The 8,029-nt window shown below is 34.0% G+C and overlaps 1 long non-coding RNA gene across 1 annotated transcript; it reads right to left on the bottom strand.

The window, feature by feature from the left end:
- Positions 1-3,025: 3,025 nt before the first annotated feature.
- Positions 3,026-5,754, bottom strand: LOC129424502 (uncharacterized). Its single transcript, XR_012368809.1, has 6 exons — positions 5,493-5,754; positions 4,673-4,812; positions 4,169-4,262; positions 3,912-4,032; positions 3,712-3,826; positions 3,026-3,585 (listed from the first exon to the last, which is right to left on the bottom strand). It is a non-coding gene; the product is annotated as an uncharacterized lncRNA (long non-coding RNA).
- Positions 5,755-8,029: the final 2,275 nt, after the last annotated feature.

The following is an 8,029-nucleotide window of genomic DNA, read 5'->3' as shown; positions in this document are numbered from 1 at the left end:
CATAAAACGAAATGTGTGTATGTTCATGTTTATATGGCCAAACAGTCCAGTTTCAAAACATACACTGATAAATGATGGGAAACGTTGTTTCTTAGGTAAATAGCCCATTAACGCGTCTGCTCCGTACAGTTTGTCTGTTCTAAATGTGCTGCTGCTCAGCTCCCTCAAGTACATTTATTTTATGTACAGTGATTCATTTTATTCAAAGACCATTTTACATTTACATCTCGCCATTAATGTAAGCCATCGCTGGATCCGCCATGAACGATTATGCCGTCTGGACGCGGATAGACAACCACTTCTCCTGCCCTGATTGCAACTGGGAGAGACTCTGCTCTGCTGCGCGAGGACTAGACCGCCTGTGAATGCTTTGGGTCGGGGGTGGAGCCCACAGAAGCAGCGGTAGCTGCTCATTGAGAAGAGTGAATGTCACGTAAAAAGTCTCCAACAATGCCAGAAAAAGTCGCTAGATTTGTCGCTAGTCGCTTTTTTAAAAATAAGTCGCTAAGGGGGTCTGAAAAGTCGCTAAATCTAGCGACAAAGTCGCCAAGTTGGCAACACTGATCACACGCGCGCTCTTTCTTTCTTTCTTTAGTGAGTTTATTTGCGGACTAAAGAGCTGCAGCGCCTCCTGCTGTACTGGAGACAGAAGACGCTCACTGCTTTACAAGTGAGTATGAGGAGGCTGCAGATCTGGAGGCAGATTTACGGCTCTGTTGTTTCTGGTGTGTCAGTAGGATGTACAGTGAGTGAGAGTGTACACAATATAAGATAAACAGTGTAATGATCTGCACCAAATATTAAAATATTTGTTGATATTTACTGTTGATAATAATAATAAGTTTATTTGAACATGTAATAAAAATACAAAAATATACATATATAATAATAAAGAATTAATACTGTGTATACATACATACATACAAAACAAACAAAAAAATAAAAATAAAAATGACAGATAAATAAGGACCAAACCAAAATTATTATAAATAATAAATAAAAAATAAAAAAAACACAAATATATTCCCATGTTCAAAAGGAGTAGGAAGAAGTTCATAAACTTTTCAAATCCCACCCCCTTTCTCTAGTTTTATCAATTAGATAAATACACAAAGATTCCACACAATTCTTATTTACATAAATATTCACCTCATATCTACCTACCTACAGCTCGCATATACCTATACATACATAGACCACAGACAGATGCAAACATGCATACATACCTACAACACTATTTTCATTTCTTTCAATATACCATACTATAACCTCAAGTCCTTTTTATAGCCATTCAATACATGATTTTTAAATAATCTCTTGAATTTACTAATTGATGTACATGATTTCATCTCATCACTGCAGCTATTCCATACATTAACTCCTTTAGTTGTAACACAGTGATATTTGGCATTTGTTCTAATATGTTTCTTTTGAAAAACTGACTCTCCTCTTAAGTTATGCTTGCTATCTCTCATTTGATTCAAACACTGCCTACAGGAGACGATTGAACTGCAACGGAATTTAGTGAATGGAACAATTAATAACACGCATTATGGTACCTCCCTTTATTAAACATGTTTTATTATGGTAACAGTGTATTAACCATGGTTTTTGTGTAGTGATTACTATCAGCAAAACCATGATTTTACTACACAAGTCAAGGGTTAAATATGATTTTTAAAATTAAATTGTGTTTTACTACAGTAACCATGTTTCTTTTTTCTGTAAAACCATTTTCGTAAGGGCTATATTCAGGTTTTCATAAATTACTGTCATCTCTTTGTATCTGTGTACACATTCAGGGAGACAGATGTGACAGTAAATTTAAGTATAAAAACCTATGAATATAATTCAAGTGTTACTACATCCTTCTAAAGGAATTACTAGTTGGTAACTATGATCTTTACTATAGAATATTGATCCCATTGAAGTAATTACTTTAGAATGATGTAGTAACACTTGATGATTATCATTTGACATGATTATCACTTTAAAATACTGATTTTAATTAATAAAATTATTATTAAAAAAAAACATGTTTGGCAGACTGTATAATGCACTGTTTAATATTCCAGTAATAACCACCTTAGAGGGCAAATAACCCAATTAATGCCCAGAGACCAGGCGGACACATCATACGTCATCAGCGTGTTCACGTCCACTCTGTAAACAGAGGCAACAAACTTTCCTGCTGAATTGCCAACCTGCACATGAGCCACAAAACGAAACACATCTTTTGAAACAACTTAATTTATTAATTTATTAAAATTTAATTTGCATCCAATCGGACTGAATCGTATTGATTAAGGTGTTTACGCATGTAAACGTAGCTATGTTGCTTTTGTAGTTTGTGTACCTTTAAGAATTAGCGTAACAATATTTATGTTTTCAAAATTACAAGCAAACTACTACGTCTACACAACCGAAAACGAGCTATATCTAATTCTGATTTCAAACAGTTGTTTAGTTGTTATTCACTTTGGAAAGGCTTCTCACTGGTGAATGAGAACGTCTGGTCTGTTCATGTGTTTTGGAGGAAGCGTGACTATGGATGGCAATCTGAATGGAGGGTGGATTGTGATTTTAGTCCTAGTAGGCTAAAGTTAGTTTTTTTTTAAATCAGATACCCACCTATTTTTAGTCATAAGCTTTATTTATACACAGCAAAATCACTGGTGTTAAAATAACACCCACGGTGTCAAATTTAACACCGGCAAAGTGTGTATATGTGTCCACACTACACTGTGTTAATTTAGTCAAAAGTGTAGTGTTAATTTAACAACACCCATTATATGTTAATTTAACACTCAATATTGTTAAATTTTACACTTTGTTCAACACTATTCATTGTTGTTTCCACACTACACTGGTGTTGGCACAGAAATACAGTGTTAAAAATTAACACTCCTAATTTAAGGTCAACACCAGTGTAATGTCAATTCAACAATGTTAAGTGTTAAAATACTGAGTAATAGCCACCTTTGTTGCTAATGGGTTGTTTCTATAAAAGAAAAATGACAAGAAATATTGCAAAACCTCTTTTTATTAAAGTAAATCACATTTAATATTTACATTGATACACACAACACTTTGCATTTAACACTGCTTATTTAAATACCTCAGCTACAATTAGAAACAGAATACAGTATGGAATAATGAAAGTTATCTTATACCACAGCGCAGTGACATGAAAACCACTTATTATAAAGTCTTTAATAAATCAAATAAGAGTTAAAAAAATTAGCCACCCTACTCAAAACTTGAACATTAAAATACATGCAATTACCTTATCGGCAAGCAGAAATGCTTATCCTTCACAATACTAAAGATTTTTCCATAACAAAACAGACATTTCAATTCAAAAGACGTTTCATTTTTCTTAAACACGTTCCAACCTGGTATTTAGTTCTGTAGTTGTTTTACTGTACAGTAGTGGAAGGCTGCATCAGTGGTCTTCATCATGGAGAGAATGGCTTTTTGGTCCAGAATGATGCAAAAATTCTGGATGCAACTTTTGTTCCCAACGCAGAGCAGGCAGGGCTGTGCTGATTCATCCCCCTCAAAGCATGGATTGATGCTCATCACCTAAGAGTGTATTTGATGAATGTATTTGATGTGTATTTATGAACTTGTATGCATTTACATGGGGTGAACAATGCAAGCAAACTAACTGCTGAATAAATAACTAGAACAAAATACCAAAAAACTTACACAGCACAATCAGTAGCTTCAGTTGCACATTGACCCTCTCCAGTCTTTCCTCCTTTCACAAATGAAGGCAAGAGGTGAATGAGCCAGGGAAGAGCTGCCACATCACTGTCCCGTCCTAGCAAAACAGAATTTAAACACCATGAGTATACAGTTAAACTTTAAAACCGTAAAAGTAGCAAACCCATTTACACTTAGCCTACCATATTTAAACTCCTGTTGACCAGACAGAGGGTCATCCATATCTTCATCAGGATATAGGCTGCAATTATCCTTTAATTGTTGTATGTTGGCTATTTTGCAATACATCACCTCAGCATATTTCTGCAGATTTTCAAAGACAAAAAGGGTCAAGAAAATACCAAAAAGGATGCAGTTTCAACCGTTATTTGAATCAAAATCATCTCAGTATAATCATGTTAGAGACAGTGTACAGTACTAAAGTACTGTGTGTACTCACATAGTTGGTAAGCTCTTATCCTCCAAACTGGGTTAAGAAATAAAAGTTCCAGAATTCATGGGTATGCCGTATTCAAATATAGTCTGGTAGGGTCCTATCACAAAAAAATGACAATAAAGACTCTGAAAACTCAACATTCTTTTTATATTAAAAACAGCACTCAAGACAATATGAATCTTCAATTATACATTTTCAAAATAGTAATCAATTTGATTGCTATTTAATATGACATCAATAGCAAAACGATGTATGAGAAGATAATATATTTTTATTAAAGTTGGCAGCAGGTCATGTCACTTTCTTGCCTGATTAATAACCATAATATGTACAAAACTACATATAACGTTACTAAAAAGATTGGTTAACTGTTCAGTTATGTCAAATAAAATTATTTATATATATATATATATATATATATATATATATATATATATATATATATATATATATATATATATATATATATATATATATATATATATATATATAATTATATAAACTTACCTTCTGTAATGAATTTATATAAGTATTAGCAGTCGTTTCTCATTGGAAGTCATCCATGTCAGGTCTTTTAAACTGCCCTAAAACAGCATCTCTTCTGAATGATTTTAAGCACTCAGTGTGTACTTTCACCAAACTAGCATCTATAATGACAGAAAAACAAATGTTCGCCATACACGTTTTACACTTTCGTATGTATTTGCTATTTGCATCTGTCTGACATCTAGCGCCACGAAAAGCTTACAACACACAATGCATCCAATCTGTGCATATTCTGAGGTAAAACGAATTGTTGGTTTGGCGATATTTTCCCTGTTTGCATACATCTAAAAAAACAACAACACATGACGATGCGGTTGCGGTTTTCTCCGTGTTTTTCAGTAATTTGAATAATTAACCGATATCCGTGCACTCACGTGCATGTAAACGACCTCGTTAACTCACGGTATCTAGCCTAGATGATTACCTCATAACGAGCATCATATGGTGAATAAACAAGCTTTCATTTAACTTAATTTCATACCTTCAATTTGTAGTGCATGTCGCGTTTTATCATGGTTCAATTCTTACATTCATTCATATCTCCTGTTAATATTATCCTTCTTGGTTAAAACTTTTAGCTAGCAGTTTAACTTTACACCAAACTAACAAGGGAACAACGTAACACAAGGTAGCTCTGATTAAACTGAACCAAATAACGAACAAAGGGGAAATAAAATGGGAAAAATATCTTATTTAGGTTTTTTGGCAAATGGCTGCGTAGAGTCAGACAGAGAAATAACAGTTTAATTTAGCTAAACCATGTGAATATTATGAGATTTACCTGCTCTCTTCAGTCCTCCTTTGAAAGAAAATGGCGGTAAAATCCCTGACAGGATATGTTTAGTGGAGGCGTGGCTTGATTTACACCGCTCAGTGTGAAATCTGGTAACACCCTTGTTTTACACTGACACTGTCGTGGATATAACACTGGCCTAGCAATGGCAGTGTTATTTTATTACCAGATAGTGTTAAAACAGCATCAACACTGTGTATTTAACACCATCCCTGAAAATTTAACACTGGTGATTTTGCTGTGTAGGACCTAAATGTATAGTCAGGTTAACTTATTCTCCCTTATACATGGCTATATACAAATACAGTAGCAAAAGTTTTTTTTTCTATCAGGTACGTTATTTTCTCATTTTTATCACATTACTTACGTTTTAAGATTATATGTTTTTTAAGGAATTAAATAAATTATTTTAAACTATTCCCTCTTGAATATGCAAATGAAATGTGCAGTTGAAGTTTAAAACCTTTATTTTCATAAACCTGTACAATTCCTTTTTTATTACCACATTACATTCAACTGTGATCGTCATAATAATGAAGTAAAATGAAACCTGTTATACAATATATGGTTTCTGTGCAGTAAAAATGTGACAAGCTTGTCAAGTATGCAACGTATATTCAAAATATATTGGTGTTCCTCTCAGCAGTCTTTACTCCTCTACAAGCTCTTGCAGTTCATTTCTATTGTGCTACCATATCACACATCTGTTCAAGATGCTCTCAATGCAATAACAGGTCCTTTAGCTTTCCTAGAAAGAATGAAAGACTGATAAAATACTGAATAATTAAGTAAACTTTCATTTACCAGCCCAGTTTCTTTCTCAGTGTGTTTCTATACCAGGCCCGGTACTAGGCTTGCTGGACTGGGGGGGCAGTCAGGATTTTTGGGTGGGCAGCCATTTCTCGACTAAAAGGATTCATACACTAAAATTATGGATGTCTCAATCCAATATTACTTTGCATGTCTTATAATAAAAGGCAAATTTATATGTCATTTTCCACGTTCAAATTTTAAAAGTAGATGCTTTATTTCCACTTCTCAAACATTTTCTTCATTTAAAATAATGTATTTTCAATGTGATATATGTGATAAGCTGTATTGTCATTAATTCCTGACCCTATCATGCTGCTGCAGCAACCTCAAATATCACAAAAAAGCACAATGCTTTAAATAATATATTGTTGCATCCTGTAAGCAATTTGACATGCATGACAAATTCGTCACAGGTTATCCTGTTTGCCTATAACAGCACCAGACAAAAGCGCAAGCCCTAAAATACTGTAAGTGTGATTTGCGACGAGACTAAAGATAAATCACACTGCTTTGTTCATAACACAGCAAATTAGATATTATAATACAACGCAACATTATAAAATACAACGTTTTACCTTACGATGACCTTGCGCAGTGAAAGCTCCTCTTGAACTTACAAGTCTGTAGATTTTTGCGTGTGAAGTTTTTCTCAAACGCGAGCTGAATGAGCTGATGAATGACGATGACAAAACCGCTAAAATTTGATTTTAAAACTGCACTGCACCCGATGCTCAGCTGTTACAATACTGTATATTTACTGTATAACAATCTTATATCATTTATATCTACTATATAGTATGCCACAACCAAACTGCGTATTCTAATTTTAATAAACAGAACTACGTCTAAAACAAACACATTAAATGCTGCTGGAGACTTGCCATTGGCTGTTGTATTTGCATGAATAAATAATGAGGTGAGTCTAAGAAAGGATATGGGGCTATTTTGGGCATGTTTTACTATATAAAATTTTTTAATTTAATATGTGTTGGGTTATTACGTTTATGTAATACTAAATTGCATTGTTTTTGATATATATTTTAAAGATGCGTTTTTTAGTTACCGTCATAGAGAACAGTAGTACTTTTCCTGTGACTTAAATACTGCTGAAAAAATTCCAATGGTTTGAATAAGCTAATCAGACAATAGTGGGCGGAATCTGTAAACGCTAGCGCTTGCCAAAAGAAGATGTTTTTTGTGTAAAGAGACTCCGTTATTTTAAGGTTGGCTGGACATTTTTTGGGGGGGCAGAAGGAAAATATGGGGGGCAATGCCCCTCCCAGCCCCTGTAGACCCGGCCATGTTCTATACCAACCAAAGTTAATGAACAATAAATGACATTGTGGTCCCATGACATTAATACTTTAAAACCAATTAGAAAAATCACATAGCACACAATATAAAATTAACGAGTTCTTAAAAGAGATAAATGTGACATAACAATGATAAATGTGTTAATTCAAGTTGTTTTTCATATTTTATTAACACTATTGTAGTTATGAACAGTTTGTTTGCTACCGGACACATACACACATACAGTTTTTAACCGCTTGGCACCTAAACCGCTAATTTTAAGGCACCGACATCATGTCAGGTCATCACGTGGGCCGCAGACGCTGCTAGTTTAAGATGTTCGGTCAAAGGAAATTAGTTCAAAGGATGATATTTTGTAGTGGCTTTAATGGTAAAAGCTAATGGTGCTTTTTGGTATT

Source organism: Misgurnus anguillicaudatus, unplaced genomic scaffold, assembly GCF_027580225.2.
Source record: "Misgurnus anguillicaudatus unplaced genomic scaffold, ASM2758022v2 HiC_scaffold_33, whole genome shotgun sequence".
In the NCBI taxonomy this organism is placed as follows: Eukaryota; Metazoa; Chordata; class Actinopteri; order Cypriniformes; family Cobitidae; genus Misgurnus; species Misgurnus anguillicaudatus.
Note: the sequence above shows the minus strand (reverse complement) of the source record. Positions and strands in the feature narration are given on the sequence as shown.